Source organism: Chamaea fasciata, unplaced genomic scaffold (genome assembly GCF_029207755.1).
Source record: "Chamaea fasciata isolate MVZ Bird 193981 ecotype frontalis unplaced genomic scaffold, bChaFas1.0.hap1 SCAF_6, whole genome shotgun sequence".
NCBI lineage: Eukaryota > Metazoa > Chordata > Aves > Passeriformes > Sylviidae > Chamaea > Chamaea fasciata.
In genome coordinates this window covers 50,165,543-50,189,929 of record NW_027094091.1, presented here as the reverse complement: position 1 = coordinate 50,189,929, position 24,387 = coordinate 50,165,543, and positions in this window count along the sequence as shown.

The window sequence follows — 24,387 nt, the reverse complement described above, 5'->3', positions numbered from 1 at the left end:
CCCTGGCTGTACCCAACTACACAATATGTGACAACATGAACCAGTTGGAGAATTCCCCAGCAGTGAAATCTACCTCAAACACCTCCTTCCTCCTGCACAGCTTTAGGGGACTCGTGATGCCCCAGGGTTGCTATGCAAGCATACAGATGGGTTCTAGTTATAGCACTAATTAAGAATTAAATATATGTGTGTTTCCTTTTTAGAGCCACTGCCATTTGGATGACTGCCTGTTTGTGTATTGTATCTTTGTAGTAAGGAGGAAAAAAATTAAGGAAGGGAAAGGAGAATGAGAGGCTTGAGGGTCCTTTGTACCGAATATCGCACTACTAGTAAAGTAACATTACTGAGTGGTGGGTTCTCTAGCAGTCCCTCAATATCCACTACAGTAGAGGTTGCATTGTTTTTAAGTTCTTAATTAATTTCTTAGCATTTTTTAACTTGTAAATTCTTATTGGTGATTTTGAATTCAAAGTATTCCTATAGTCAGAATACTGAAAATTGTGCTATTATTTAATCCTTTTTTCTACATAGAGTTTATCTGCTTGAAACACGTTTTTATGTTTTTCTAGATGCAAAATCAATACAAGTATGGAAAATCAATATAGGTATGCCAAATGCCTTTGTCTTGGGCATAATAGAGCTGGCTGTATGATGACAGTCCCTTTTCAAAGCAGTCTTTGAGATTTTAAAATCAGTTTTTCTCTTTTTTTCTCATTTTTAAACTAAAATGACTTTTGAAGTTTTAGAGAAAAAAATTACTTTAAAGGTCAGTTTGTATGCTTTCCTAATAGTTATGAAAAAAAAAAAACCAACAAAAAATCCCCAGAAAATAAGTCAGCCCACAATTGATCTACTTTTGCAACCTGTAACTTAGTAGTAACCATCTCCTCTCAGATCACAGGCTGCAGTTCATCCAGTATATTGTACAACTCAAAGGTCTGTAAGAATCCAAAGAGATTTAATCTGTAAACCTATTTTTCAACCTGACATATTATTCCTCCAGCTTATTTTCTCATGAAATTATCAAGGGAGACTCTTACGATTCTCAGTGTTGACACATGATTGAGTAAAACTGTGCACTGTTTTCAAAAGATACAAGTTTTTGTTGGTTTTTTGGTTTTTTTTTTAAGGAACAACCTGGCTGGGAAGCATAATGCAGTATCATTTGATTAAGAAGGTATTTTAACCTTTTCCTTTCACCCTTTTCACTTTAATTTGATTTTTTTTCTTTGAATTTATTTCATTTTCAAATATGGCAAGAGGCCCTCTTGATGACCAAAGTATTCTGACTTTTTAAAAATTTGTTTACAGACCTTCAAATAGATTTTGAGTGAGGGAGAAAATTGTAGTAGTATCCTATCACCTCTAACCTGAGTCATTCTGTCTCTCAGCACTGGTGATTTTCTGAATGAATTTTTAAGTGACTTATTTGCAGTAGCTGCACAGTGACAGCAGTACTGCTTCTTCCTGAACAGAAGAAAAGAGCCTCCAATGAGCTTCTCCTTGCCTTCTCACCTCTGTGAAGCAGACACCGTTCACAACTAAAATCCATCAGCTTATTTTATCGGAGGAAGTGAAGGACACAACTCTTGTATGTTTAATATTAGAAAAGAAAAGATGTTCTCTGATTTCTACCTCAGTCTTCAAGCTTTATAGGTGAGCCATTAAGTGCTGTACGTTTTTTAATCCCCTGAGCCTTCATTAGTCTGATGCTCTAGAATGCAGAGAGGAAATTTGTATTTCTTTTTAAAGATTATGTTCTTAATGCTTAATTGGAAGAGCAAAGTATAAAGAAGCATGTCTAAACACCTTATAGAGCCACAGAATCATAGAATCAATTAGGTTGGAAGAAATTTTAAAGACTGTCTGGTTTCAACCCCCCTGCTACAGGCAGGGACACCTTTCACTAACCAGGTTGCTCAAAGCTCATCCAAGCCCAACCTGGCCTTGAACGCTTCCAGGGATGGGAAATCCACAGTGACTCTGGAAAACCTCTTCCAGTGTCTCACCACACTCACAGTAAAGAATTTCTTCCTAATAGCTAACCTAAATCCACCCTCTTTCAGTCTGAAGGATGTTTTGTCTGTTCTGAATAGAAAAGTATGGGCAGTGGAGTGTCTACAGGAAGCCTTAGGGGCATTTTTTAAAAATACTTTGTGGGGGCTATATGTATGTAATGTTATTATATATTGATTTTAGATAAAGATCAAGATATAATGACTCATAATTTTACAGCCTGCCATACGCAGAAAAAAAGCTTGATGCACTTGAAATAGTTGTGTTGCTAAGGATATATTGTATGGTTCTAATCCAGCTGAGTGATGATCAAGGAAGTAAAAACATGTTATTATCCATCAGATAGGAGTACCTCACCAGCCAGAGGCAAAAATCACAAGGTTGCCAAGTGACAATTTAGTTTCTGGAATCTAGATAGGCACAAACCAAATGAATAAGTTGTTGGTGTTCACTTTTATGAAAAGCCACCTTGAATCCAAATTCTTTGAACATTTTCCTATGTCCAGCAATCAGCAATAATATCTGTTGTACTGATTCCTAAACCAGTTAAACCTGCTTCTGAGTCTGATACTTCATGACTGTGTATCTTTTGTAGTCCCTCACTGTGACTATTGGCTGTGAATGCCAAGCATCCTATTTATTAGGTGGGCCTAAGGAACTTTTATATAAGCACCATTTCTTTTAGCCTTTGCTCAAGTACAGGTTTTCCCCTTCTCTTGAACTTTACCTTCTGTTGACCAAGACTAAGAAAAGACATAGAGTTTTTGCTTGCAAGCCTACACCTCACCAGCTCTAAAGCTGTACCAAGAACTCAGAGTCTCTCTGGGACAAGTTGTGTTTTGCATGTACAATTTCTGTGACTTTACTGAATCCAAAATGTATGTGGCTTTGAAAAGCAGCTGCTTCTTGCTAGTTTAGTAATTCTCTCTCAAAGTGCAAACAGATTGTGGAGTTATATTCTCCAGATCATCCCAAATATTGTTTCTCCTTGCCACTGTGGCTGATCAGACAATGATTACTTGTAAAAGAGTTACAGAAGATCTCTATTTTAGACTATGGGATTTTTCTGTTCTCCTGAATGAACTTGGTAAAGATGGATAGGCCCCTTTTACCTGTGGTGCCTACAGCACTAATGCTTTGAAGTAAGCAGACTTCCATCAAGGATGAGTTCAGTCCTGCTGGTTTCCTTCCCTGTGTGAATGTGCCTGTGTGAGGGAATATTTATTTATAATTATGCTTGTATCTGTAATAAAAACACTTGTTCAAATGAGAGGCAGGGGAATGAGTGGCAGTAGGTGTTCAGCCCATGGGTGAGTGACCAGACAAAGGCGAGCAGCCCAGCAGCCCCGCTGAGCCGGCGCCTGCAGAGCGCAGGCTGCCAGGCAGTGCTGCCGGCGGCTGCTTGCTGCGGGCCACTCATCCATTGGATGAACAAGGCTCGAATCAAAGACCAGGAGACAAGCCATGTCCTTTCCCTTTCCACTTCTTCGCTATCTATTAACCCCCACACGCTTTCCTCTAACAAAAATGCACACATACACACACACAACCATCTGTCCTTCTCGCTGTGTTTCGTTTACAAGATGACTGATGACGGAAAAAAACCTCTTCTGAGATGTTCACTGATAATTTATCAGATAAGTCACAAAAATAAACTCACTGTAATGTATTTCAGGATTTACTTTTTCTGCAATACGTGGTCTTTCCTGTCATGAAAAACACTAACAAAGGAATAGGCAGGTACCTCTTCAGCTGTGATGCTAACTGTGAGTGACTTTTAGTGAAAGAACATTATGGAACTTGAAGTAGAATATGTTGCTTCAGGGGAAAATAATGCTGATGGATTATAGCATAACAGAGCTACTTAACACAGGTCTAAGTGAACTTAGGCCCATATACTGGCCTCTATTTGCTCAGTGATAAAGAACATGTACTGCTCACACTTAATGTACTTTTCAGCTGTGCATCTGTAAGTGTTAAAAAAGGAAACTATTGTCTAAAAAATCTAATGACATCTCTGTTTAGGTTTTGAACTGCATGGCACTGCTGGTGAGGAATATTAACTTTAGTGCTGTGCACGAGAAAGAATGCCTAAATCCAATGCAGCTTCCTGTTACCTCAAGTTTTCAGAGGTGTTTGAACCTGGAAGTGTCTTTTTAAATCAATTTTAAATGTTAATGGATTTTTTTCTGATCAATATTATCAGAACTAATATTAAACACAGGAGTAAAGACAAAGAATTTGATTTTTCTGTAATCACGTCAATTGGAGTAGACTGTGCTACACGGGTGGTATTTATAACTGTTTCAAAAAAACACAATGAAGTGGTTTTTTGAAAATTTTACTCACATGACAGAAATTCATCTCATCTAAGGGCAGGATAAGATTGCACTGACTGCTGACATTGTAATCTTGTGAAGGAGAACAATGAAAATTACTACAGATGAGCTGTTAAATTAAGGTTAACCATTACTCAGAATATGCTATGCTGTTTTTTGTTGCTTGGATTTCACATGACACAAATCTGGTGAAGGTCATGTTTCAGGGTGAGAGGCAATAACTTTTCTCCAGAGAGTTTTGTCACATTCAGACTGTGACTCAAAGCCAGACTGCTCTTTACACAGACCTGATATAGAAATCCCAGGCTGAAATTGTGAGCATGTGAAAGGGACTTGCATCTGTGCTTCTGCTATGCAGTGCTCAACCTTTCCCAGAGAAAAAGGGGAAGAAACCTTAAGTTATCAGCAGAAATGCAAGTGCTGTGTAACATATGGTTCTGTGGGAGCCAGTCCCTTACTAACAATCCAGATTTCAAAACTGATTTTTTGCTTCTGGCAAGAAGTTCAAAAACTGCACTCTAGTGTCTTTAGGTTACTGTAACACTGGCTTTGGCCATGATTTTCAAGGGTTTTGAAGGACTTTTAAAGCTGTATCAGGATCCCAAAAGGAAAAAAAAATAGTTCATAACCTTCAAACTAAGCTAATTCCTTACATTCCAAGATTTCCTTCAGCTGGGAAGAGTGTGATCATAGGGAAGTTGCTATCTCTAAGTTTCTCATAGATTTCCTGACTAGAGAGAGGGATCTTTGCCTTCCATGTTAAAGTGCTTTGAAGTAGTTGAATGACAATAACAGGAAATTACTGTTTTGGCAAACATCTTCAGTTTTCAGAAAATTTGCATCAGTGACTCAACTGATAGCAGGATTTATCTTAAGAGAAATGGAAATTATATTTCACTTGCTTAATTATACTGCTTATCTTCCATGAAACATTTCACAGCACACGAAATTTCACATAATATGCAATGTCCAGTAGAAAGGAAACTTTCTATATCCAGTGAATAATAATTGTATCCACTTTAATCAAATGTTAAATCATACTGTAATATGCCACATTAAGGAGACTCTTGCTCAATGTGCCCAATCCCAGCAGAGACTACTCCCAATTTTCTGACATGACCTTGGAAACACTGCAAATGATCTGTCCTCTCATATTCCCTGCATCACTAACAACAGAAAGGTACCTTGCTCTGCAAAGTGTTTGCATTCACCTCCAGCAGCACTGCTGGGGAGGAGCAAGTCACTTGAGGCTGTTTTCTGAAGTTGCACTGCAGTAGCAGGATGTATTTTCATTTTTAAGATAATGTTACTTAAGCATTATTTGGATAACAAATTGACTTAACCCAATCGCCGTTAATGAGTTCCAGTGCACGTAAGTCATACTTGCATGGAAAAAAGGAACATGAAACGCAATAGTTCTCTAGCTGTGAGAGCTGAAAAGGAATTGATTTCTTTGCCCAGTGGCCTTTTGGCCTCTTACTTTTTTTCTTCCTGGAGAACACTTGTTGACTGGGGCAGCTGTGATGGAGAAGCCCGTGTGCAATAGCCTGGGAGGGAAGGAGCACCCTCCTCCTCTCTGAGGTTCAGCCTGTGGTTATTTGATGAGCCTGAACAAATCACCTTATCTACTGCAGCCCCACAAATTCTCCCTACAAATTAGAGGCAATAATGCTTTTCTATGCTGACTGGGAAAAAACAAATCCATATTTCATTACCAAGGAGGGCTTAAGGGCTTGCTTCATGCAGTTAGGGAGGCACATCTGCATGCAGTGTAGGGTGTTCTCCTGTCAGTATTCATCTATGGCTGCTTCTCTGCCTCTTTTTCCCCAGAACTGGGCAGATTATTCTACAATGGTATAGACTGAGAAAAAATAAATCTTGTAACTTTATGGTTCAGTTAAAGGTGCATCCTTGTACCTGTCTCAGAGAAGAGAGGCAGTCCTTTATATCACTCATGCCTTTTTTAATATACCTACAAATTACACTATGGGTTTTACTTATCCACTTCATCCTTGTACTTCAGAAGTGAGTTTGAAATGCTCTTCTCCTTCGAGAAAAATGTACACTCATTTCACTAGATGGCCATATATATTACTGGCAGGTGTCAAAAGTGCAATTCACCTGCCAAATAGCCTCCTATGCATCTCTAGTGAAGAATTTTTACTGTTCTCGGACTTTTGTATCCTTTTGTCCACTTTCTTTGGACAAAGATAACCATAGATTTAGTCTGTAAAGCCTTGGTTTTCCCGCTCTGGGATAATGGCTCACTTCCAACCTGACCCTCCTAAATGCAGTCACTGAAACAGATGGAGATGAGGCTGGAGTTGCCATAAATCTGACTAGTGATGAGGATGGTTTGTAGCAATTTGGATTCAATTTGAGTAATGGGAACCACACTGAACACATCCTTCTGAGGAACACCAGTACATGCACAGAGAAGAAGGCACAAAAAGGTTTTCAGAAAACTACTAATGGGGCTGACATGTTTTCAGAGGAACATGGAGTGGTGGGCAAGTAACACAGCTTCCTGTTCTGCACTACAGCATCTGAAGGCAAAGGGGATTGTACTGAGACTACATAAACTTCTCTGTATGATGCTTCTGCTGATCCCAGTGTGGAGTTCTGATTAATTTAACTTAAAGGTACTTGAAAAAGAGAAAAAGGCATTCAGAACTCACATATAGGGAACTAAAAGGAGATCTGTGATATACTTCAGGCACTGGAGACAGCTGTTGGTTTTCACCTTGAAAATTTGTAGGGAATGTTCAAAGCCTGAACACTAATAGATAACAGTGTCCTCCTTGGAGATGTAGAATTATTGCTATTTACTCCACAACTGTTTTACATTTCCTTATGGCCTTTAGTCAAAAGTAAAGTTGTCCAATCTGAGTAGTTTAGGGGTTTTTTTCTTAGGATTTTTGTATAGACAGTACAGACACTTCTGCAAGTTTTTAAAACTGCAAGTTCATGTTCTTTGATCCCTAAGAAGTGCAGCTGAGCTTGTAAAGAGGGGGGGATTTTTTTTTTTATTTAAATACCTTCAAATTATTACTCCCTGCTTCAGATAGCATTTTAGCTTTTCTTTGGGGGGGAGCGGAGAGGTCTGTAGGTTTGTTTGTTGGAGGTTTTTTGCCACAGATAGTTTTTATTTTCCACCCTACCACCCTGAATTACCGCAACTAACATACTTGGGTTTCAGCTCTGCAGCCTTGGTGGTGTTAGCAATTCTCTTCTTTTTTTCTTTTTGATCCCACATCTGCACTTTTTTTAAATTGTATTTTGAATGCTGGCATAATTAGATCAGCAGCTCCCAGGTGAGGAAAGTTGAAACGAAAAGGGTTTGTGTGCTGGTTGCTGTGGTGTGCTGGTTTTTTCCTCTTCCTTTTTTCTTTAACTCAGGTGTTTTTCAGAGGCACCCTAAGGCCCAAAGGTTACTCTTTTGGTGGTTTTTACTCTCATTATTTGTGTACAGACATATTTCTTGTCTGTTGTCTTATATAACAACATGTACAGGTACTGAAATAAGTTAGCCGAGCCTCCATTTTCTTCATGCGGGAAAACCTAATTCTTCATTCTCATAACTTATTTTATACAGTTTTCACAGACCTTGTGTGCAACACCTGTTGGCTGGTAGTTTTCTTATGATAGATAAGAATTGTTATGGAGTTATAAGTTGTTGGTTATAGAGTTGTAATGTTTCGTTAAATTTAGTTTAAAAATTATAATGCTGTTTGGCAGTTTTGTCCACTCTGTATCCCTTACCCCAAAATCCCACTTACCTGATTCTGTTGCCTTTCCATCGAGTCAAGTCGTTGCTGCTCCCTGGCATCACTGCTCTCCATTTCTGCTGCTGCTTTACCTGCCTGCACCCAGCCTGTCCCATTGGCTTGTTCCCTGCTTGCTCCACTTCCTGTCAGATCCTCTTCCTACTTCCTGCTGACAACCGGCCCGTCAGTCAGGCTGCTGCTGCCACCCTTATGGTAATTAGAAGAGCCCAGCTGCATGATGGGACCATATCAACACCAAGAGCCCCTGGCCAAAACGAGCCAACTCAAAGTTTAAATCTGCCAAGGACAGCACTGGACTGACCATACACAAGGGTATTCATGCCGAGGGTATTCATAGACAAGCTCCTGTATCTCACCATAACTTACAAAGTACTTGAAGAGCAAGACACCCCTGGACTCCATGAGCCAAGAAGAGTTCTTTGGAACCCCTGCGAGGTGAGAACTCCCACTCTGCAGCGCGGGCAGCAAAGTGGATTGCATCTCCTCCTCAGCGGTGTGGACGAAAGGGAGCAGCAGCAGCGTAGGCCACCCCTCGAGACCCTGTTTATTAATAAAGGCATTTAAAGGAGGAAACTGTCTCCTGCCATTTGTAACAATTTGGGGTCTCTTCCGGGAGATAAGCCACGCCCAGAAGAGGACCAGGACGGGAAGGCACCGCCCGACCTCGGATCTCCTGTACCGCTGGCCTTCTGGACCAGAGGACGACGCTCGCTAGCCTCGAGGGACAACTCTGAGGAGAACCGGTAAGAACCAACCGGTGGCAGGAGTGGAGGCGAGCGAGTGTGTGAGTGAATGAGAGGGGAGCCGGCAGCTCGGACCCCCCAAGCGAGTCTGGACTCCTGAGTATCGCGGTTCCGGACTCCCGCGAGGGGGCCGGCCGGGAAAAGGAGGAAGCGAGTGGATTGGTGAGTGAGGCGTCTCCAGGGGCTTAGGGGGCCCCCCTCCGAACGGGCGGAGGAAACCTAGAGTGTGCGTGGCCTGTCGTAGATTGCCTGCAGAATAGGCCTCCCCATTTTCGAGCTACAAGGGTAGGCTGCCCGGGTCAGTCTGAGTGCACGGATTGATCCGAGGGAGTGGAAGGCGCACACCACACTGCTGGGGCTACGGTCCAGGACTCACGGGTGACTCGTGGGGGCTGGCTGAGGTAGCTCACAGGCTGTGGAGAGTGTTGATGGTATGGTCACCTTGGTCAGGGGCACCTGAGGGAGAGGTGTGCTGTCCGGGGGTGAAGAGTGGCATTGGTCGGGGGTATTTCTAGGTGCATTTCGCATTTCTGGAAGGGCCTAGAAGATACGCTGTCCGGGTGCCAGGAGTGAAAGTTAGGGGAGCTTCAGCTGGTGCAGGAAGCTCAACAGTAGTGAGAGGGAGTGAGCCGCACACTATACACCTGATCTTGGCAGTAGGCAGTGCTGAATCCTTGGGCCCCGGTCGACCGGCTGTCTAACGGAGATTTGTCCTGGTGTATAGGAGCGAATGTGGGTACTGGCTGTGGTGGTAGGGTGGTTGAGGCCCTGTAGGAGGGGGGGCCAGTTTAGGCCACTTACGAGTACCAGGGGCTCAGTGGATTAGAGTTTTAGTTGAGAGTTTTTGCATTCAGACCCAGTGAGAATGGGTGGATATGTGAGTAAAAATCAGCAACGGGAGGGAGTAGAAAGTGAGGTAAAGTACATTCCACCAGAGAGCCCCCTTGGGCACATGTTAAAGACATGGAATGAAAATGATAGAACTAGAGACCTGAATAAAGTGAAAATGATCCACTACTGCATTGAAGTTTGGCCCACCCTAGACCTGCCAAATCAATGGCCTTGGTGCGGGACCAGGGACTCGTGGATGTGCAATCTGTTATATCAACACTTAAAGGCTCAGGGAGATTCCAATGCCGAGCAAGTTCATTATGCTGCCTGTTGGCAGAACAGTACATCTGGTGAGGAAGTTACAGAAATCTGTAAATTAACGGAAGGAAAGGAAGTAGATAGAAAAGGAGAAAGAGGAAAATAAACAGTGGGACCCTCTGGACCATCTACCCCCTCCCCCAACTTATCCAGACATTCCCCGAATCCATCCTATAGACCCTCCTCCATTACACTTGAGTCCCCCAGCATTGCCTCCTCCCCCTATCCTGGTATCCCCACCTGCAGTCCCTACTTCTCCACAACTAATTCCCCTCCCACCAAGCCTCACAATAGGGATAACCCCCACCAGCGTACCTCCTCCACTTCCTTCTCCTCAATCTAATCCCCATATTTCCAAAAATAACCCTTTCCATTCCACCACCTTACATTCAACACCTGATAGCAATAACACAGTACCTCTTCTACCGTCATCAGTTCCCACTCCTCCTCCAAGTTGGGAGTCAGAAATGTCAGCCTCTTGTGCTGAAACACCCCAAGTAGCAGAAACCCCTGAGGGACCATACCAAAATACGAGATCAAAGACCAGGTTGTTCCCTCTGAGAGAAGTTCCCATGGGAGGAGTGGCCGGAGGTATAGGTTTTGTAAATGCACCACTAACAGCCTCTGAAGTAAGAAATTTTAAAAAGGAATTAGGGAGCCTGGTAGAAGACCCTGTGGGTATAGCAAACCAGACAGATCAGTTCTTGGGCCCTAATATAATTACCTGGGGAGAGCTTAATTCAGTCCTAAACATACTTTTCAACCCAGATGAAGTGAAATTAATTAGAACAGCTGGAATGAGGGTGTGGGAGCGAGAAAATCGAACAGGCCCACCAGGAGACCAAAAATTACCAGTAGTCAACCCAGACTGGTGTCACGATCCGCTCACACAAGCGGAGTTCGTGATGGTTCGTTTTAGGGATCTCAGAGCGCAAAAGACACAGAGGGGGACAAATTCAGTTTACTCAATCACAAATGCACCTTTATTTAGTGCCAACAAATGCGATAGTGGGGAGAGAAAAGAGAATAGTAAGAAAGACAGAAAAAGAGGGAATGGGGATTATAGCTACCAACATGGAGGGTCGAGTCCTCGAGGCTTTTGAAGATGCCTATAGACGCGAGTTTCTCCAGTGGGGTGATCACAAAGTCTGTGGTTAACTCAGGGGTTCTTATAGTCCTCTCCAAAGCGACAGGCAGTTGGCCAAACAGGTGGGGGAAATCATTGCAGTGTGTTCATTTAGAGAACTCAGAACAAGTCGGTCGTCAGCAGGTACAGTGTCAACCAGTACAAGTCAGCAGGCGCAGTCACTTCACCGTGACTTGCCCATTGTTTCTGCTCAGGTTCTGGTGTTCCCATATGGGTGCTGGGTTTTTCCATCGAACACACCTGCAGGCAGCACTTGGCCAACATCCCACCTCAGCCAGGCCAGAACTCCTGTGTTGAGATTTTAAAGTCCCTTTTAGGGGTTTCAGTCTCTGTCCTTGACGATGGTCGTGAGGCAGATGAGGGATCTTCGGACCGTCTCTTACACCACCCCGGGACTCACGATTGTCATCAAGAGAGCTCCTTCAGCAGGGTTCTGTAGTCTTGCGAAGTCTTCAGGACTCGTCCATGTTAGTAGCATATCCCGGAAAAAAACCAGAGACAGTAGAGAGTGTGTGTGAAAGAGAGAGAGAGAAAGGGGGAAAAAATAGAAAAAGGAAATAAAAACAAAACAAAATCAATCAATATTGATTAAAACAATTTTTTCAAAATAATCAAAACAAATCATAAAATTAACAATTTTCAAACAACAGCTTAATTTTGATTACAACATAACATAATTAAAACAAACAACAATAATCAAAATAAGCAACCAACAATTTCAAATTAAATTGCTGTTGGAGGTCTAATTTTCGCTGTTAGGGTAGTACGTCTCGTGTCAATAACCTTGGGAGTGTCTCTTGCAAAAGGGGTCTTAACTAAACTGTGTGCTTCCATTATAAATGCCAAGTGTGTCAACTTCTTCATCATTTTCCTATTTAGGAGGTATAAAATGACTAATAAAACAAAACCAATCAAAACCAAAACCAAGAAAACAACAATGGGATGACACACTTTGTTCAGGATACTTGTAGCCGTAGGTGACCACCCAAAAAGGGTATTCCACCACCTGCATTCAGCATCCTTTTTGACCCTTTCCATAACATGATGTATTTTTCTCACATTGTGATGAATAGTTACCAGGGTTTTCTGTCTGTTTTTCTTGATCTTTTCCAAAATCTCAATTAAGCCCTGATGAAGCAACAATTGCTTCACCAAAGTAAGATTCATCCCAATAGGGGGAGGCAATAATTTGTGCATCACTGTATAATCAGATTGTAAAAGGTGATAAGAGGTAACTGGGGCTATGTACAAAAAATCACATCCTGTAATTTTGGTAAAGTTACAAACACAATAATTTGAGTGATTCTTAAAATTCACCACTATTTCTTCTACAAACACTACATCACAAGCAGTTTTAAAGCATGCACACCCATTGCCTATATATATTAGCACTGTTTCAGAAGTCTGGTTAGGGTGAATTTCAAAGTGACAGATATTTTGTTCTGTGTCCAAACAAATATCTTAAACTATAATTGCATTAACAATATCAAATACACTAAGGCCTTACATATGGTTATTACAAAAACTATAACTGTGTTGGTATTGGGGTTATAGGAAAAGTTGACCAATTTCAACCAGGATTGGAATTCCCTTTCAAAATCATTTGCATTGTCCCAAATTATTTTCTGAATTTCAATAGGAAAAGTGCCTTCCTCTCCTTCTCTTGTAATTGAGGCGGCAACTGACTGCATCCATAGCTGTGCCTAGATGCAGCTAAAAGCCAAAAAAATATTGTTTTGTGTAGCACCAAGTGTATCAATTATCAATTTATAATAATTCACATTTGTCTTTTCCCAATTTAGTAGTATGTTTGATAGCCACCACTGATGTGTCCCCAAAGCCAGTAAGGATAACTGCAATGGTTGTTGTAATTTGATCAAATCCCTAGTTTTGGCAGCCAATTTTTTCATTAATACTTCTAAAAATTCCCAATTTAAAATATTTATCATGGTTTCTATGGCCTTCATGTCCCTCGGAGTTCTCCTGTAAAAAGTAAGCACAACAGAATCTGCCACCAGAAGGCAGAAAGTTAGAATGATGGAAATTCTCCAGCGTGCATTTGTTCGATACTCTTTCCCTAGAGCATCAAAGGTTACCCATGTGTATTTATTCAGAGGGGTTTTTAGCACTAGTGGTACCTTTCCCACCATGGGGAGGTCCACCAAAACAGGTTGTCCAGGGTAACGTGCTGGATTCTTGGAATCACTCGGTCCCCGTAGTGAGGGAACTATGCTTGGAGCTGTTGGGCCAAAAGGAAAAGCATCAGTAAACCAAGGATTTGCTGACTGTTCGGGGGGAAAGGGAGGGGTAATGACTGAGGCAGGTTTGTCTTGGATGCTATCCAAGTTTTCTATTTCTTGTACTGCCAGTTTTTTCACAGCTCCTTCAGTTATTGAGAAGATGTTACAATAATGTTCAATCTGAGCACACCACTTTCTTACTGAGGCTGTCTGGGCCACCCCATCAGGTGGGGGAGTCCCAGTAGTGACTGACTTAAAAACTTGGAAAGGCCCTCTCCAAACAACTGGTTGTTGTTGTACAATCTTCTCCACTTCCATGAGAGCTAGGCTAACCACAAACAAGCCTTTTTCCCAGGTAATATACCTCTTTTCAGCATCTCTGAAACCACGGGAATAAAAACCAACAGGCCGTGTTGGACCCTCAGGACCCCACTGCCATATGTGTACTGACAACCCTGAGGAAGCAAATCCCCATTCTTCCTGAAAAGGATCTGTTGGGTGGATAGGGCATAGGGCTTGATGAGCTGTGGCTCCAAAAATCAACAATTGTACTGCTTCTTCCTGAGAAGGGCTCCAATCCCATTTTACTCCCTTTCTCAACAAATCATAAAGAGGTCTGGCAATTATGGAAAAATCTGGAATGGGTTTTCCCCAAAACACTAATAATCCCAAGGCATGCTGTGGATCATTCCTGGACTCAGGCACTTTAATTTGATCTAAGGAGGTTAGGGTGTCAGGTGGGATACATGTCATACCTCCTTTCCACCAGATTCCTAAAAATTTCACTTCTTGAGATGGTTTTTGTATTTTTTTTTGAGGGGATTTGCAAACCAAGGCTTTCTAAGGGAGAAATTATTTTCTGTTGAACGTCTCTCACTTGCTGTGTCTCATTGTTTAAACCTTGTGTAAGGGAATGCTGTGGCTTGTTGCCCAAGGCTTGTGGAAGAGGAGGTGCGCTGGGTTGTCGGTTGGATGGTTCCAACACAATAGGTTTGGGACAGGGCGAATTAGAAATTATTTTAGCCAATTTATCATAAGGCAATTTATCCATTACTTCTTGTGGCACTCCCCTTTTCAGCCCTAGAGACCACAGTTGCTGCCGGTTGGAAATTTGTTTTTCCTTTTCTGTTTTTTTCATTAGGAGAAGCAATGTGCCTGACTCCTCTGGATTTTTCTGGTTTGTCCTCTGAGTACTTCACTGGTCCATATTTTCTACTGTAACTTATTAACTCCTCTGCTACCTCACTCCATGTCCAAAGTTTATGACTGCTGTTATATTGTGTCCTAGGAGTTGTGAAAAGTGAGGAGTCAGTGGAACCAGTTTGATCTCTTGTATGTTCAAGAAATCTTTCAAGTCTATCTACCGGAGAGATAGATGCTATTGTTTTTTGAAGAATTGCTGTTGGTTTAAGAGACTCTGGCAAACCTCGAATTAGGTGGGTCATAATCTCAGGTTTAACAGGCTGTTGCATTGGTGACTCACAGCCAGAGATTAATTTTCTTTCATTTATCATTTGCAAGCATGCAGCTTTGTGTATGTTTTCTAGGAGTTGGTCTGAGGTGCCGACTATTGCCAGAGGGTCGCCCCTCTCAAGGGGGTTTAACCCCCCTGCCCAGTAAGCTGCACACTGTGTCAGGGACCATGGAGCATGTGTGTTTCCTGTTGTTAAGAAAACTCCATGTCCCCAATGGCCACTTGCTTCTTGTCCACTTAATTTAATTTGGTCGCCTCCTGTGAGGGAAACTCTAAAAACATACTCCATCTCTGATTCACTAGGGAGGCGGGAGTATTCTTTCTTTAATTTAGCTAATTCAGTGGTTGTGTATGGTATTTCTTTGGTGGTTATGTGGGGATCATGATCTTCTTCATTTATATAATTACATTCTGTTTTAATGAGAAGTCTCAAGTTGGAGCAACAGTGTTCCCCACAATTTTGCATGTGTACTAATTCTTTCTGAGGGTATATTTATTTAATGTTGTATGTCTCCTTTCCTTCTATTTCTGTGGGTGAATCTGCAGATTTTAAGTTTTTACTTCGCCCTTCTGCAAGGGAAATCTGCAGCAAATAAATCTGATTTCTTTCCTGTTCTAATTGTTTTTGCAAAACTTCTACCAAATTTAGCAGGGATTTTATTACTGCTTTTTCTTCACTTACCGGTTTAAAATGGATTTCTATGGCTGCCGAAAGACAGGCCCCCAAAACTGAGCAAAGAATGGTTTTATTTCTGCCGAGTTTATATCTAGCATCATGTTGCAAAGAATATATTCTATCCACAATGTTTTCAAAGTTAAACCAATTATTCTGTGCTCACCTTTCTCCATCTGGAGAAGGTTGAGCACCATGTTTTGCTAACAAGGCATAAAATGCATTCTTATCTTTTTCATTCATTTTGTGAAGGGACCAAAACCACTCTCAGGGAGGTACTCTTAAAGTTACACCAAAGGCACAGCTAAAACTGTGTTTCCCTTCACTTCCCTGGAATGGGCGAGGAGACCAAAACTGCCTGGGAGGTTCACCTTAGTTACAAATAGTTGTCTCCTCAACTACACCAAGCAGCCCAAAACACACAAAAACTAACTACAGTCCCATCTTTTGCACAATGAGATCTTTCTGAGAAATCCTGATGACAGGGAGTTCTATTCGCCTGGGTGTATACAGTTTGCAGGAATTTTCCCTCGCCCCCCTTGCTTTCTAACAGCGCTCACCAAAGTGGCGTGCTAGGTGCGGCTGAGACGAGGGTCCTTCCCCTGTTACAAACTATACAAAACCCGCAACCCCTCTGTCCATCAAGATCCTGTCCGTGACGCCAATTTAATGTCATGATCCGCTCACACAAGCGGAGTTCGTGATGGTTCGTTTTAGGGATCTCAGAGCGCAAAAGACACAGCGGGGGACAAACTCAGTTTACTCAATCACAAATGCACCTTTATTTAGTGCCAACAAATGCGATAGTGGGGAGAGAAAAGAGAATAGTAAGAAAGACAGAAAAAGAGGGAATGGGGATTATAGCTACCAACATGGAGGGTCGAGTCCTCGAGGCTTTTGAAGATGCCTATAGACGCGAGTTTCTCCAGTGGGGTGATCACAAAGTCTGTGGTTAACTCAGGGGTTCTTATAGTCCTCTCCAAAGCGACAGGCAGTTGGCCAAACAGGTGGGGGAAATCATTGCAGTGTGTTCATTTAGAGAACTCAGAACAAGTCGGTCGTCAGCAGGTACAGTGTCAACCAGTACAAGTCAGCAGGCGCAGTCACTTCACCGTGACTTGCCCATTGTTTCTGCTCAGGTTCTGGTGTTCCCATATGGGTGCTGGGTTTTTCCATCGAACACACCTGCAGGCAGCACTTGGCCAACATCCCACCTCAGCCAGGCCAGAACTCCTGTGTTGAGATTTTAAAGTCCCTTTTAGGGGTTTCAGTCTCTGTCCTTGACGATGGTCGTGAGGCAGATGAGGGATCTTCGGATCATCTCTTACAACTGGGACCCGAACCAAGAAGAGGGTCGCAGGAATGTGGAGGACTTCAGAAGGTTAATGATAAGAGGGATTAAAGAATCAGTTCCTAAGCCCAGTAACACCAAACTTGCCTTCGAGGCATCACAGGAAAAAGATGAAACTCCTGCAGCCTGGCTAAGCAGGCTCAGGAAGAATGTTCAACAATACTCAAACCTTGACCCTGATAGCCCAGAAGGGCAAGTTTTCCTAAGGCTACAGTTTGTGACAAAATCTTGGCCTGACATTAGACAGAAGCTCAAAAAATTAGAAGACTGGCAAGGGAGGGAAGTGAATGAACTATTGAGAGAGGCATTAAAAGTATATTTAAGAAGAGAAGAAGAGAAGACCAAGGCAAAGACTAGAATAATGGTAGCAGTAGCAAGGGAAAGTCAAAGATTTGAGAGCTGATAGAGACCCTCAGAACAGAGAAGGTATAAGACCCCTGGCAGGACGGGGAAGGAGTAGAGTGTTGCCACCCTGGAGCACTCCCCAGAGACCAGGAGAAACTAGATCCTGTTACTATTGTGGTGAAGAAAGGCATATAAAGAGGGATTGTAAGAAGGTGATTTTTGATGAGAGAATAGCGAAAGAACAAGAGGCTCTACAGAAATGGTTGAGAGGAGAGACTAAAGAAGACTAGGGGTGTCATGGGCTCTTTGTGCTGGGGGACCTAGAAAAACACCAGGAAGAGCCCATTGTAAAGTTAGAGATAGGTCCCCACCATGGGGAAATTGAGTTCTTAGTGGATACAGGAGCAGAAAAATCTAGTATTAAACAGCTCCCAACTGGACTGATGATAGGAAAAAAGACCTGTGATGTTTTAGGGGCAGAAGGAAAACCCTTTAAAGCCTCTATAGTTGAAGGTGTAGAGATCAGAGGAAACTCAAGAAAATGTATCACAGACCTTATTTACTTACGAAATATTGATAGTAACCTACTCGGACGTGACTTACAAGTGAGATTGAAAGTAGGAATTATTCCTAGAGAAGGAAAGATGGTAGTACAAATTATGAAGTTGACAACCGAAGACCTAGATGAAATAAAGCCAGATGTGTGGGCAGAAGAGGGGAGGTATGGATATTTGAACATCGCCCCTATAGAAATAAAAATGCAAGAAAGAATGTCACCAGTCAGGATAAAGCAGTATCCCATCTCAGCAGAGGGAAGGAAGGGATTGATTCCAATCATAACTAACCTATTAGCTGCAGGAATTTTGGAGCCCTGTATGTCCCCTCATAATATGCCCATCCTTGCTGTTAAAAAGGGAGAGAACAAATACAGACTAGTCCAGGACTTGAGAGAAATCAATAGGAGAACCAACACCAATCACCCAGTGGTATCTTACCCATATACTCTGTTGAATAAAGTCCATATAGATCATGCATGGTTCACCGTGATCGATTTAAAAGATGCTTTTTGGGCCTGTCCCTTAGCCAAAGAGAGTCGCGACTGGTTTGCGTTCAAATGGGAATGTCCTGAGACCCTGTTGGGGGTTAGGTTTGTTCCTTCTTTCTCTAAAGAATTTTTTCCCCATAAGTTACCAAGGAGACCAAGTGTTGGATACTTGAGAGTACTTAACCAAAACAAAGAGGTGGACAAAGGTGGAAGGGGGAGATAACGCAGGTAAAAGACAAAGCTTGAGGCAGCCGCGTGCTCTTCTTTCTCTAGCGTTCGGGGAGAAAGAGAATGGCTGTTGCTGGCTGGAGGAGTTTCACTGTGGCCAAAGGGATCCAGTCCTGGGAAATCTACTATCACCGGTTCAGCCTGAATCCTGAGTTTTCTCTGCCACCCGTGGGAGCTGGTCCAGGCTCTGCCTCTCCTTCAGCTTCTTTGGCGCTGCTCCTCTTGGTACAGTGTGACCCTGCACCCCCTGCGCTGCCGGGACATCCTGCCCCTGCCTGCCAGGACACCCTGCCATCCCAGCTACCAGCCCGGGACTTTTGCACTGTTTCAGCTTGGTGCTCTGAGGATCCTGCAGGGACACCGAAACCAAACTGCCCTGGGTTTTGTGAAACAAAGCCCTCAAGGTTCTTGGTACTGTTTTCGTTTGTCATTAATGCTGTAGTTGTTTGGTGGGGGGGGGAGGTTTTTTTGTGTTTGTTTGCTTTGTATTACATACTAGTAAAGAACTGCTATTCCTATTTCCCAAATCTTTGCCAAAGAGCCTCTGATTGTAATTTTACCTAGCAGATACCTGTCTTCCCAAACCAAGACAGACCCACAGAAAGCAACAACTGAGATGGACTCACTGAGAGTGAGGCTTCACTGAGAGTCCAAATCTGTTTGAACAGGCTTTAGAGGAATTATTGAACTAGTTTATCCCTGAAAATGACACCCAAATTTTACAATATGTATATGACCTTTTGATTTCGGGAAAAGATGAGAGTGAAGTCAGACATACTAGCATAAACCTCCTAAATTTCTTAGGAGAAAAAGGCCTCAAAGTTTCAAAAGAGAAGCTACAGTTTGTGGAGTCTCAAGTCATTTATCTCGGACATTTAATCGAAAAGGGGTGTAAGAAACTAAGCCCGGAAAGAATCTCAGGTTTACTGTCTATTCCTGCGCCAGTCACCAAAAGGGATATAAGGAAACTGTTAGGATTATTTGGCTACTGTCGATTGTGGATTGATAGGTACTCCCAGAGTGTTAAATTTTTATACGAAAAACTAGTGCAACCCGAACCAGTTTAATGGACCATAGAAGATGAAAAGCAATTAGAAGACCTGAAAACTAAATTATCCACAGGACCTGTATTAGGCCTTCCTGACCTCAAAAAGACATTTGATCTATTCATCAATACAGAAGAAGGGGTTGCGTACGGAGTACTTACCCAAGAGTGGGCAAGCCAGAGAAAACGCATAGCCTATCTCTCCAAACTCCTAGACCCAGTAGCCAGAGGATGGCCGGCTTGCCTCCAAGCCATAGCGGCCACTGCAATCCTCCTCGAGGATGCACAAAAGCTAACCTTGCAAGGGAAAATCTTAATACACACCCCACATGACTTACAAACTGTTTTAAGTCAAAAAGCCCAACAGTGGCTGACTGATTCAAGAATATTAAAATATGAAGTAATACTCACTACTACAGAAAATATAGAGTTAACTACTTCAAAAATTTTGAACCCTGCCCAATTCCTCTCAGGGGAACCAGCAGCCGAACTTGAGCATGATTGCTTAGAAGTCATTGACTTACAGACTAAAATGAGGGAAGACCTGGAAGATACTCCCCTGTCAAACGGGAGAGTATTGTTCATTGATGGATCCTCCAGAGTGGTTGAAGGGAAAAGAATTTCAGGCTATGCTTTAGTTGAAGGCACTGTAGGCGAACATAATCTGAAGATCTTAGAAAAAGGGAAGTTACCAGCAAACTGGTCAGCCCAGTGCTGTGAAATTTATGCCCTAAAGAGGGGACTTGACCTATTAGAACAAGATCAGGGGACCATATATTTAGACTCCCGGTATGCTTTTGGGATCGTGCATACCTTTGGGAAAATATGGGAAAAGAGGGGCTACCTCAATTCGAAGGGAAAAGATCTAATTCATAAAGAGTTAATAAAAATGGTGTTAAAATCTTTAATGGGACCAAAAGAGATTGCGGTGGTACAGGTAAGAGGTCATCAAAGAGGAGAAACCTTTGAAGTAAAAGGCAATCGGATGGCTGATCAAGCTGCAAAGCTAGCAGCTCAAGGCCCAGGAGATCCAGTCAAGATTTTTACTTCAAACTGTACTCCAGACAATACCACCAGAGAACCGCTCTATGACGATATTGAACTAAAAACAATAAAAGAATTGGGGCTAAATCAAGGACAACAAGGGGAATGGCTGACCCCAGATGGAAGAAAGTTTTTAAATAAAGCATTAGCTCGGAGAGTATTAGAAGAAATCCATACGTTAACTCATTGGGGGACCCAAGGGCTCTGCGATCATTTCCCAAGAGAGTATCTATGTATAGGTGTGTATAGCCTGGCAAAAACAATTACAGAAGGGAGTCCAATTTGCCAAAAGATAAATCAAAAAGTAATGAGGAAAAATAAATTGGGAGGAAGACCAATAGCCCTAAGGCCTTTCCAAAATGTACAAATCAATTTTACTGAAATGCCACCCGTTCAAGGCTACAGACACCTACTAGTAATTGTAGACCATCTGACACATTGGGTCGAAGCCTTCCCACCAAAAGAGAAACAGCCCAAGTGGTAATAAAAATACTTTTAGAAAACATTATTCCCCGGTACGGTCTAATAAACAACATCAATTCTGACCGAGGTCCCCAATTTACAGCACAAATATTACAGGATACCATCCAGGCACTAGGAATTAGGTGGAGACTACATACCCCTTGGCATCCCCAGAGTTCGGGAAGGGTCGAGAGGATAAACAAGACCCTCAAAAATGTATTAACCAAATTAATAACAGAGATAGGCATGAATTGGCTAAAGTGCTTGCCTCTAGCACTTTTAAGGATCCAGGTCCGCCCCAGATCTGATGTTGGAGTTTCACCCTATGAGATGATGTTTGGACTCCCCTTCTTGTTAACTCCCTACAGCGCTGGAGATTACATAGACGGGGAGGCAGAAGCTCAAAAATATATAAAAACAATTAGCAACACATTGGCTGATCTCAGAAAAAGAGGGCATCTTCCTCAAGCCTCTCCCCTAGACACAGATCTACATCCATTCAAACCAGGGGACTGGGTTCTAATAAAATCATGGACCAACGCATCACTAACTCCTAAATTTGAGGGTCCTTTTCAGGTTTTTCTAACCACTCACACTGCAGTAAGGACAAAAGAAAAAGGCTGGACCCATTTTACCCGAGTCAATGGACCTCTACCGCCCCCAGACAATCCTCCTGACACAAATCCCACCACCACTTCCAAATCATCTGAGTGGACTATAGCCAGAGACCCAAGCACACTCAAACTGACTCTAAGAAAGAAAACCGGAACTCATTAACGAATTAGAGACTAAAGGAAAACTGTTACTGAGCACCGGACATTTTATTATTATAAAAGTTCTATTTAAAAGGTTTCTTTGTCCCCAGTTTAGCAGTTGGAAAGTTTTTTTAGTGTTGCTATAAAGTTTAGTAGTTGAAAAGTTCTTTGGTGTTGATTAAAGTGCTACTCCTAAGTGTTAAAAAAAAAACAACAAACCCAAACAAACAAACAAACAAACAAAAAAACAAACAAACAAAAAACCCCGAGTAATCATGGTAGTCAGAAACCAGAATAGCAGCCAATCTTTCATAGGGCATTACCTAGAAAGAACTAAATTTGAGAAAGTAGGGGTGGGTAAAAGTGGACTGGAGAGATCTCTACGGGTGACATTCAGGAGTTCTTCAACCCAAGAGGCAAGGCCGGGCGGAATCAAGTCGGTTCGTACCGGACTCTTGGGAAGGCTGATAGTGACTTTGCTAGCAGTCAGACTAGCCGAAGGAGCATGTACCAAGTGCTATCAGCCCATTTACAATGGTGAAAGCCCGCAATCCTTAATAAGAGTCCATACCCACGTTAACCCTACCTGTTTTGATATAACAAAGCTCTCCACCTGTGAAGAGGATGGAAAGCAGTATTGGGTCGCCAAAAATACTGCAAACTTTAGGCAGCGCCTTGCTGGGGAATGCCCTATCAAAGAATGGGTTTGCTTTGAAGAATTAAACAATTTAAACAGAGTTGCCGATCTTATTAAAGAAAAACCTGTGGTTAAGAAAGAGGATGAGATGAATGAACCCCTGAGCGAAAATTGGTTTATTGATCTTATTGAAAGAATTAGTCGTGAACTAAATATTACTAACTGCTGGATTTGTGGAAGCACTCAGATGGCGGATGTGTGGCCCTGGGAAGGGACTAGTCTGTCACCAATAGACATCCTTAGATGGAGGCAAATGAGACAAGAACCACCTGAAGGAGGAGAGAGACCAAAAGAGCAGTGGGATTTGAAATCTGTCATAGTAGGGGAAGAATGCATAAGACGGATTGGTAACAGATATAAGACCTTAATAGGGAAAATGCCTTGTAAAAGATACCTAATAATAAAAGAGCTAACCCAAGAATGGGTCCCTGAAGGGCCAGAAACATACTGGTCAATTAGAAAAAGATTCTGGTGCATTTACCATGAAGGATATCAATTGCATGAGTGTACTGATAGAGGTATTAACCCCTTCTGGGGAATTCAAGAGATCTCCAAATATTGGGAGCATCCATTTGACATGCAAAACACCTCCTGGAAGGCTCCGAAACACCTGTTCTGGATATGTGGAAATAAAGCTTACACCCACTTGCCTGGAGACTGGTCAGGTAGCTGCACTGTGGGAATCATAAAACCAGCCTTTCTTCTATTACCCCGAGAATCGGGAAACCATCTGGGCATTCCCCTATATGACACTCTAGGGAAAAACTACTGTAAGAGAAGAGCTATAATTGACATGGGAAACAAACAAAATTGGAAGGGAAAAATTTGGACACCCGAAGAAATCATAAAAACTTATGGGCCAGCGACATGGGCACAAGATGGGTCCTGGGGGTACCGAACTCCAATTTATATGCTTAATCGAATAATTCGGCTTCAAGCGGTGTTAGAAATCATCTCAAACAAAACTGCATTGGCATTGGACCATATCAGCCACCAATTGGCACAGACTCGATCAGTTGTTTACCAAATCAGATTGGCAGTAGATTACTTATTGGCTGATGAGGGTGGCATCTGTGGGAAGTTTAACTCCTCAGAGTGCTGCCTAGAAATTGATTATAGAAGTGAAGTTATTCGGAATATTTCAAAGGAAATTAGAAAAATAGCATACGTCGGTACCCAAGAATGGAAGCCTCTTGCGTCCATGGACTGGTGGGACAGCTTCTGGTCCTTCAGGGATGCCTGCTGGAAGAAGGTTATATTTATCATAGGTGGTGCACTGACTAGTCTCCTCCTCTTTCTTTGTATTCTTCCTTGCCTTATTCAAACGGTAACAGCTACTGTCCAGGCTAGTCTCCAAACACAAGATAGACCAGCACATATCATGAAGCTAGATGCTCAGGAAGTAGAACTCAGCAAAGCAGAAAAGATACATTGTCAATACCAAGAAGAGAGCACAGTCCCATGAAATAAAGAGCAATAGAAGTCCCTGGCATCACTGCTCTCCATTTCTGCTGCTGCTTTACCTGCCTGCACCCAGCCTGTCCCATTGGCTTGTTCCCTGCTTGCTCCACTTCCTGTCAGATCCTCTTCCTACTTCCTGCTGACAACCGGCCCGTCAGTCAGGCTGCTGCTGCCACCCTTATGGTAATTAGAAGAGCCCAGCTGCATGATGGGACCATATCAACACCAAGAGCCCCTGGCCAAAACGAGCCAACTCAAAGTTTAAATCTGCCAAGGACAGCACTGGACTGACCATACACAAGGGTATTTATGCCGAGGGTATTCATAGACAAGCTCCTGTATCTCACCATAACTTACAAAGTACTTAAAGAGCAAGACACCCCTG